This window comes from Psammomys obesus, unplaced genomic scaffold (assembly GCF_907164565.1).
Source record: "Psammomys obesus unplaced genomic scaffold, mPsaObe1.curated_primary_1811, whole genome shotgun sequence".
NCBI lineage: Eukaryota > Metazoa > Chordata > Mammalia > Rodentia > Muridae > Psammomys > Psammomys obesus.
Window position 1 is genome coordinate 25,087,717 of NW_026596069.1, and position 10,341 is coordinate 25,098,057.

The 10,341-nt window shown below is 42.4% G+C and overlaps 1 protein-coding gene and 1 pseudogene across 1 annotated transcript in view; both read right to left on the minus strand.

Annotated features, from left to right (window-relative positions):
* Colec12 (collectin subfamily member 12) overlaps positions 1-10,341 on the minus strand; it is a 167,364-nt gene that overhangs the window by 108,918 nt on the left and 48,105 nt on the right. The gene's annotated exons all lie outside the window — the stretch shown is intronic.
* Positions 2,568-2,782, minus strand: LOC129690227 (translation machinery-associated protein 7-like; annotated as a pseudogene).

The following is a 10,341-nucleotide window of genomic DNA, read 5'->3' on the forward strand; positions in this document are numbered from 1 at the left end:
TTTTTGATTAAAGAGGCTTTGCTTGTGTTGGGTGACCAGATAGACCAATGTAATCTTTCACATCTCCAATGACCCTTCTAGCTACCCAACATGAGACACTAAAGCAAGGCAGACAGTCTGCCTCTGCCTACTTGGACAAATGGCTAAACTTGGCCTAAGGAAGCTGCTGGGGAAGTTAATAGGAAACCCCATGTTCATTTGTAACATCTGCTTCAACACTCACCCTCAACATGGAAAGCTAGGCTATTAAGCTTGTGTTTTTCGGTCCTTTCCTCTTCACACAGACCCTGAGTCTATCTGAGTTCAAGTTTCATTGTGCTTGTGAAATTTGCAGCATTCCAGCCCAGAATGACCTCTACTCTCTGCAAACTCATGGACTGGGGCCTATCTATGAGTTCCTCTACAATGGTTCTCAACCTTCCTAATGCTGTGACCCTTCAATACAGCTCCTGATGTTGTGGTAATCCCTAACCATAAAACTGTTTTGTTGCTACTTCATAACTGTAATTTTAATATGGGTTATGAATTGTAAATATCTGATATGCAAGATATCTGATATGTGATCGCTATAGAAAGGCAGTTTGATCCCCAAAGGGCTCGCAACCCACAGGTGAAGAACCACTTCTCTACATAGTCCTGGAGAGAGAGAGACCTCAAAGGAAAGAGTTCCTGCAAGGGTCTGTTTAATCTCGACACTGACAGTATGCTGTTCACTAAGGAAGCAAGGTTGGCTCGTGTACAATCTTGATTGTTCACAAATTCCTCCCAACATAGAAAATATTTGCATGTATGTATGTATATGCAACATGACCTCTGTGCATGGCTTCCTCCCACCATTTTGAAGGTCCTTTGAAAGTAGAATTGTTGTTGTTGTTGTTGTTGTTTCTGACTGTGAAAACACAGTGTGTGTTTGATTACTTAACTGATTTTCATTATTGGCGTTCAACTGATCAAAGCCTTCAAATTTGGAAAGATGGACACACCCGTTTGCTGATAGTTGAAAAAAAAATACAAAGGTCTAATATAAATGAAAGCAAACCATTTTCACATCTTTTGGCTAGCAAAGTGAAACAACTCTCACTTTTTGTTGCTGTTTAAATATTCTCTTGGTGTTTTATTTACATTGTGGTGAGAGGAGGGCTCTGAATGTTTAGTTTTAGGGACATGTGTGTTCGCTCACGAGCTCTGAGGTACTCTTGGCTTCAGATGCATGCCTGCATCTCCTCTGCCCAATGGTACAAGGCGAAGGAAGGGACAGCCAGTGGTCCACACACTGGCTGGTGTAGAGATAACGGCTATGGCGAGAAAGAGAAGCCAAAGAAGAAAGGACAGCACTCTACAAACAAACTAATAACTGGGCATCCTTCAGAGCATATTATTTCATAAGTTGTACACAAACACTGTGCACAGTCAACATTATGACCTAAATGTCTCTAAATGATGGTAAACATATTATACTCCATTTGGGGGCTCACTGACAGAGTCTGGAATCCATAGCTAGAGGCTGGTCCAGACACAGAGATAAATATGCTGATAAAGTTAAACCTAAAAATAATGTGCCATCTGTAAAGTCAATGAAGCTATTCAAATAAAGTTTTAAGAGTCCAAATAACAACAATGGAAAATGCAAGAAGTCTTTGTTGAGGGGTCTGGAGAGATGGCTCAGCAGTGAAGCGTGCCTTTTGCTTTGGTAGAGGACCAGAGCTTAGTTCCCAGCACACTGATGCAGCCTGTAATAGCAGAGACACATATACATACATATACATAGATAAAAATAAAAACCAAATATTTAAAAAAGTGTTTGTGAAATTAAATTTAATTTTGAGACATACTTCCAGAGATGATTTCCAATCATATGACTCTCAACTTTTTCTGAAGCAAAATGTTTGGAGGGAGTTACGGGAATGTAGGCAAGGGGGCAGGGAAAGAGACAGAAAGAGGAAAACAAACTTTTACCTAACTATGAAAACAAATTGGGGCTGGGTGTGATGGCACAGCGCCTTTAATCCCAGCACTTAGGAAGCAGAGGCAGGCGAGTCTCTGGGTTCAGGGCCAACTATAGAGCTAGTCCTACAACAGTCAGGGCTGTATACAAACCAAGGTAAAAAAATTTTTTTTTTATTTGAGGACTCTTTCTATCATCTATCTATCTATCTATCTATCTATCTATCTATCTATCTATCTATCTATCCACCTACCTACCTGCCTATCTATCTATCTATAGGCACAAATTTTCTTTAAAAGTTGAAGTTTAGGGTTGTCAAAACCAGCATCTCTGAATCATCCCATAGGGTCCGAAAGGCGTGTGGTGGGCTGCAGCTCTCTTAGGGTGTATGACATGTAAAAGGAATCATGTGTGTATGTTGCATTTATTCTGTCAGCTTAAGCTACTTCTGCTTATTGAGCATATTAATTTTATTTTATTACAAAAGTTTATTACAATGTACAATAGGCTCCAGGATAACTCTTCATTCCAGCTGTAGGTGGCAAAGATGCTATGGCAGGACATCCAGATGTTTAAATAGAAATGGAAGGGGGTTGCCATCACCTCAGATATGAGGAACAGCTTACTTTTTGCCAGATTTCTTAATTCCACCTGTGGCCAGAGGGTCCTTCCCTGCGGCTTTTAGCTTTTGGCTTTTAGCTCCTTGAGTTTCTTCTTTTCCTCTTTCTGCTCCTCTTTCTGTTTCCGCTTGAAAGCCTTATCTTTGTCATCCATCTCCTTGGCCTGCTTCTTGGGCTGTTTCAGGGGCTCCTTTTTACCACCTTCAGGGCCCGACATGGCGCCTTCAGTCCTAAGCCCTTGTGTTTTTTTAAATGGCACTCAAATCTAACTCCATGGCCTATGACATTCACAGCTCATTATTACTCCTGAACATGGCTTTCCTGTATGGCGTTTGGCACTCCCCGGCTGACAGAGAATAAAGTAATCAGACCTGAACAGGGCAATGGTTTTCATATGCAGAGCAGAACACAGTATATGCCAGAGAGCATAATAACACGCATTTGTTCTCCCGATGTGGCATAACACACACGTGTTACAGAGTCACTGTGGGTCACAGAGTCCCTGACCCTGGGGAGGGGAGGGAGCTGATCTCCCAGCAGCCTGAGGATGCAGTCCACTATGATTTGAGATCATTCATTTTTAGCTCAATTATTCAGAATTATGAAAGTCGTGCAGGGGCCTGAAATTTGCCTTCTTTTGACTTAATAGCTTCATTCATATCTAATCCACACCCCACACAACTGCTGGTTTTATACACAGATAAAATCAACAGTGTATATTCAGAGTACTAGAGCTAACACTGTCTTCAACTTCACACACTCTCACCTCGCAGGAGGAACCCTGTGCCTACCCGCAGACCTCAGATTTCAGTCAGCCACTAACCTACTTCTAGAGATCTGTCTGTCCAAGGCACCTCACGGAAATGGAACCACGTGACATGCGGTCTTTTGTGTCTGGCCACTTTTTAATTTAGCCTAACACTTTGCTGTTCCTGTGGCACTGAGGGTTCATCCGGGGCCTTTCCCATGAAGGGAAGTACTCCACCACTGATCTGCATTCCAGCTCTTGCATAATACCTTTAAGGCTTGTCCTACTACAGCATGTGCCAGAATTTCATTTTTTTTTTTTTTAAATGACCAAGGAGAATTTTACCTTATGGCTATAACACATTGTATTTATCACTTATAGTGGGTAAATGGGTTGATAATTTTAGCTATTATGAATAATGTACACATTTTTATGTGATACAAATTGTCATTTCTCTCTTGTATATAAGTAGAATCACTACGTCGCATCTAATCCTGTATTCAGGGGGTGGGGATGTGGCTCAGTTGTAGAGCACTCACCTAACCTGTGAGGCCCTGGATTCAGTCCCCTGCACCACAAAAAAAATAAAAATAAAAATCTATATTCAACTTTAAGGAACTTCAAGACTACTATGACATTTATCTTTTTATTGCTGAATGAAAAAAAAAAATTAAAAGGAAGAACAAGACTGCTCCTAGGTACGGTGGAGGAGAGAGCTTCTTGTAAATAAATGGGAGCGCACAAACAGAGGCAGAGAGATCTGGAAGAGTCCAGAGTGGATGTGACCCTGAGGCATGTGAGGAGGGTGAAGGGAAGGGGAGAGGGGAACCAGGTACAGCGGCCAAGAGAGCAGAAGGTAAAAACAGAACAAACAAACAAAAACCCAAAATGTCTGGATTATATAGGGAAGAGCCTCTGGAGTAGGGGCAGCCCAGCCCCTGGGCTGGAGAGTTCAGGGCAGAGGGCGAGGTATGTCAGCCATACTCTGTAACAGGTAGTGAGAAAGCCATGCTGGGACAACTTAGTGGCCAGTGTGCTTTGATATGGTTCCTCCCTCCCTTCCTCCCTCCCTCCCTTCCTTACTTCCTTTCTCCTTCCCCCTTCCCTCCCTCCCTTCCTTCCTTTCTTTTCTTTTTCTTTGTTTTTGAGACAGGGTTTCTCTGTGTAGCCTTGGCTGTCCTGGACTTGCCTTGAAGACTAGGTCAGCCTTCAATTAACAGAGATCTGCCTGCCTCTGCCTCCCGAAGTGCTGGGAATGTAGGTGTCCACCTCTGCTCTGATAGGTTAAATAGGCACCTCAGCCGTTTGCCCCAGGGTTTGAGACTTGACAACTGCACGTGCAAACATTTTGTATGTGTGAGTGTGAACGTGAAGTAAACAAGAATGGGGAAATACTCCAATGTTTTCTAAAGCAACTGTAATTCTCCCCAAGTTCCAGTACTAGTTGCATGACATAGTTTGAAAATCACAAATGGGTTTCATTAGAGGGAACGCAGTCAGTTTTAACACACCCTGCAACATTCTGTCAGCCATTCACTTACACACTGCACACTCACGAAAATGAACAGAACGACATGTTTCATCCACATTTCCCGTCTGACTTCTCCCTCATGAGCCTCTTTCTCCCATTTCTCCTTAGAATTTAGGGGCCCAAGGCACATATATCCGTCAATAAGCTTTTGAGAACCATATGTACTTGACTACTGACGGTTTATCTGGGCTATAATTTAGATCTGGAATGTCCTCCACAGGCCCATTCATGAAAAGCTTGATCCCCAGCCAATGACATTATCCAAAGTGGAGGCAGGGCCTAGGGGTCACCAGCACATTTTCAAGGGGATATGGGGACTCCAGTCTGTCCCCTCTTCTATTCCTTCTGTTCTCCCTCTCAGCTTCCCTTCTTACTTCTTCCCTCTCTCTCTCCCCCTTCTTCCTCCCTCTCCCCTCTCCCCTCTTTCTAGATTACCAGGAGGTGAGCAAAGGGCTCACCATTAACTCCCTGCCAGGCATTGTCTCACCACAGGCCCTAGAAAACAAGGTCGACGGACCATGAAGTGAAACCTCTGGAGCTACAAGCCAACATGGGCCTTTCTTCTTTGTAGGCAGACTATGGGGAAGCTGACTTACACAACTTTGGGTGTACGGTTACACCTTAATGATTGTTCCTAGCCATTATACTGCTTTTCCTCTCTGCTAATGGGCTCATTGTGGTTGAGCAATTGGAAATTTCACCCTATCTGTCCTTTAAATGAGACAGTCACACTCTGAATCACTTCTAAAAAATCTACTGTAAAGTATTTTGTGCACTATTTTATTAGTTGAATCTCTTCCAATGAAAGATTATGCTGCTCAGACAGCACAAGCATCCAAGTACATATTTTCCCTTTTCTATATGCAATTGGTCAATTGGTTATACCATCAAAGAGTTGCTTATGTTGAAGCGACTCTGCTGTGGGTATGAGCTCATCAGAGCCAATCAGGCACCCCTGATACCACTGCTACCCCCAACCTTGTGGCCCTCCTGTTTCTCAGGGCTGAAGGGAAACCAGAGTGATCCACCCTTCTGGAAACACTGAGCAGAGGCCACCCACAGGGGTGTCTTGAATAGACTCTGACTTCTTTGCCAGACCAAGGAAAACAGATCCACCAGAGAGACAAGAAAAACAGCAGTTCATAACCCCTTGTGCTAAGAACCTGGACTGCTCTTTGTGAACCACTGTAAAAAATATATATATATATATATTTTTTTAATATATATATATATATATATATATATGGGATAGAAAATGCCCTATTCTCCTTCATATACACTTGACTATCACAAGGACAGCCTGCTCTGGTGTTTGGATCTTTTTAGTAGTGCACAGCATACGTAAAGGCAGAGCTAAGCTAAAGGCCCTGTCCTCCCTTATTTTACTAAATATAAAGCTCTGTTTTGTTTTGTTTTTTTCCTACTATAGCAAAATGTACCAAGAATCTAATCATATGGAAAGAAAAGCTACAATGGTCATTTTTGTAATGGTCAGACACTTTTAGCCTTCTTCAAAAGCAGCCAACCATCAAAGTAAACAGTAACATGGTTTGATTTGATTGCCAAGAGGGTCTGGTTCTGGAACAGTGGCATGAAAATATGCATCCAAAGGGCCTGTGGAGAAGCGTAGAGGTCCTGAGACTGCAATTCGGGTGCTTTCCAACACCCAAGTAGCGGCCACAAAGTTTGTCTTTCTCCCAAATCAGTCAAGGTCAGAGCTTCTGTGTCTCTCTTGGAAAGACTGCTTTTTCCCCTGTATTTCTTTATATATGTCTGTAGCAATCTTTTTTAACCACTTTGTCTCATCATGGAATAAACATAACACGAGTTTTCAAATTAAAAGCCTGGGAGGTAGTAGCAAAGAGATGCATAGGTTTGCTGCTCTAACTGCTGCGCGGGTGGACACCACAGGGCTCTGAATAAAATGCCTGGAGGGGTGGGGTCTATTAGACAAAATAAACCCTAATGATAACTGAGTAAGATTTGTTTTTAAAAGAATCTTTTCCATTATATAGGTGCAACGACTTTTTAAACATCTTACTTGACTGCTAAGTCTCAGGGGAAATTTTTGTTTTGTTTCGTTTGTTTCGTTTTGCTGAAGTACATGGCTGAGAGAATTTAACACCTTTATTTTAAAAACTATCATCATATTATTACATTCAGTATACTCACAAGTCTTGACTGGGACTGCCTAGACTCTAGCAAAGCCATTCAGGTCTCCTGTTCTAACCTGTTACAAAGAAGTTGCAGTACCTCAATACTAAACCTGTCTTTTTGAAGAAGTACACCTTCAGATTGCAGAAAAATTTGAAAACAATACTGTTTATTGATGATGATGTTAATTTACCTTTTCCCTGGATGATGTTCTTATCACTTAAAAATGATTACATGATTCATTTAATCCCTTTTTAGTGCCACTATTTGTAGGCCACAAAATTATTTATTAGAACAGTGATAAAGAAATTACAAGCAGGCTGCATTTTTTGGTGTTTGTAGACATCTAGATTACATAAAGAGATAACAGTGACAGAGCAAAATTATTCATCCATAAAAACTTTCTGAAGAGGCTGTAAAAGGTGCGGATACATGGGCTGTGAAAGTAGGATACAGAGACTAAAGGTTTAAGTGGGGATGTAGGCTGGGGGATAGAGGAGAGAGAGGTTGGAGGTGGGTTAGCCCAAACTAAGGATGTATAACAAGCACTTATAGAAACTCACTCTTTGTAAGCTAACAATAATTATATATACATATTTTTAAAAAGTTTGAACATAGGTACCCTGCATGGGTAGACAATGAGAACGTTCCCTTAGAAGACATGAGTAAATAAATGAAAAATCTCAGTGTTAGGTATAGGATATCTCCTATGAGTTATTAGTCAGAGAGGTGCTAGACCTCTGTCCCTCACCACAAAGTAAAACAGCACAAGCTATTGCCACTGTTATTGGTTGCCCATCAGAGTTAGGAGGTATGAGACCTTCCTAGGGAAGATACAACATGCTTTGGTTGCAGGACACAGAGAAATTAAGTTGGACCTGACCTGAAAACATTTTCCTTGGTGACAAGCGTTCACAGTGCTAGAGTGTGCTATGAAGCCCGCTGAGGGAGAAAAGACATTAGTGTTATTATCCTTGTACCCAGCCCTACAGGAAGGAATTAGCGCCTGGAATAACAAACCTAATCAAAACCCTTGGCTCAAGAGGTCAAAGGCCCTGGAGGGAAGCCCACTATGGTAGTTTTGCTAAATGGAAATGTTGTCAGGCTGTTTTTTAAATGTTTATATCTAATGAGCACTGCTGTCCTCAACTCCTGTCAGAGATGCTTGTTTCTACAGTAGGCAGCAGTTAATGCAGATACTTACAACGGGTCTAAGTACTGAGAATAAGCGACCACTGCACGCTTAACCCTAATGGGACTTCTGTATCAGCAGCCCCTCAAGGCTCAGGTGGCGTCACAGAAAAAGGGCGGAAAGAATGTGAGAGGGGGAACTGTGAATTGCTGTTTTTTTTTTTTGGCTATGGCAGCCTTGCACTCATGAACCCACTCCAACTGCAGTTACTGGTACAAGACCTACATAAAGTCAAGCTAACAAGATCACCATTCCAGCAGACAACTAGACTCAGCGGGCTACAAAAAATAATAACAAATGGAAAGGACATGAGAGTGGAAGGGGAACTGTTGGTGAGTGACCCTAAAAACGGGAGAGGAGAGCTGTAGGACAAAGGAATATTGTCTACATGCATGAAACTGTCACAAGACTAAACAGAACATATTTCTTAAAGAGAATGACTTGCTGTTTTAAAACCCCTCTCGGCTTTTTTGACAACACCCTCTCCTGATTCTCTTCCTTCGTGTACACTGCTATGGTTTAAATATGTCCCCAGCCAAAGCTCACCCTGGAATTCAAGGTCCACAGTGAGGTAGTAAGGGCTGTGGTGTTTAGAGTGGAGGCTTAAAGGGTGATTAGGGTTAAGCAGGGCCATCCTGGTAGAGCTGCCAACACTGAATATTTGCAGTATCCTAAGGAGAAGACCAGAAGATACACGCAGGTACGTGTGCTCTATTTACAGCCAAGTGAAACCCTGAGCTACTTTAGACCCTAAAAACAAGAAGGCCATCATCAAATGCCTCCCCTTGTCCCGTGCCTCCAAAACCTTGAGCCAGAATAAACTTTTCTTATAAAACTTTCCAGCCTTAGGCATTTTGTTACAGTATCAGAAAACGGATTTTTTTTTTTCAGTCATTTCAGTTAACTGCCTTCCTCTATCTGTCTCCTTCAGGTGGCTATTGACTCCTTCTTCTGTCTCTTGCCTATTCCCAAAAGATGATCAAATTCTTCCCTCAGTTTTCACCCTCATATACACTCTGACTGTTTTCCCTCTTGCTCAGGTCAGAATCATCCACTGCCAGTTCAATTTATTTGTCAGAACACCGAGACGGGCTGAAGACAATCTACAGGAGATACCAGCTCCAATCCCTGGAATAAAAAATGTTATACATGTGGGAAAAAAGTGTCTCTGCAGACATCATAAAACTGAGGCTTATGCGATGGAAGATCTTCCTAAATTATCTGGTAGACTGAAAGTGGACAAATAACTGTCCTTATGGGAGGAGAGGGAGGAGGTCTAGCAAACAGAGGGAAGGACAGTAGGTCCACAGAGGAAGCCACTGCGGTGAGGAACAAGATCCTGAGAATGCTAGGAGCCACCAGATGCTCGAAAAGGCAAAGCACAGATTCTTCCTGAGGCTTCCAGAAGGATCAGACTTGCTGACTCGGAGTTTGGCCAAGAAACTGATTTTGTATTTCTGGCTTCCAGAACTATGAGTATAACACTTGAGCTTCTGGTAAATTTGTAACAAAAGCCATAATAAAATTATACAATGTGGTCCTTGCATCCTCTAAAAACAGTGACAAAGTATCACAAACAACAGAAAGCCACTCCCCAGCCGTCCTGGCAGCTATAACTGAAAGATGACGGTATTGGCAGGATTGAGCCTTTCTGGGCCTTGGAGCAGACAGCTTGTCCTATGATCCTTCCCCAGTTCCTAATGGTTTGTGGCAATCTTTGGCACAGTGGTTTTCTCCAAACTTAACCAGCTCTCTTTATCTTCCCACATATGCATGACTCTGAATCTTTCCCTTTATAAATCCAGTCATGCCCATACCTTCATTCCAATCTCAGCCCCTGCAAAGATTCTTTCTCCACAGCTGGGGTAATAGTTCAGTCAATAAAGCTCTTCCCTTGCAAGCATAAGGATCCAAATGTGATCCCAAAACAAAAAGCCAGGCATGGAGGTACATGCTCACAACCCAGTGTGGGGAGGCAGAAACAGGCAATAGCCTAGTATACTGTTGGCTTCCAGGTTAGTAAGAGACCCTGTCTTTTAAAAAAAAGATGGGTGGCACCTATGGAGTGACAGACAAGGTCTGACCTCTCCACACACAGACCTATACACACACACACACACACACACACACACACACACACACACACACACA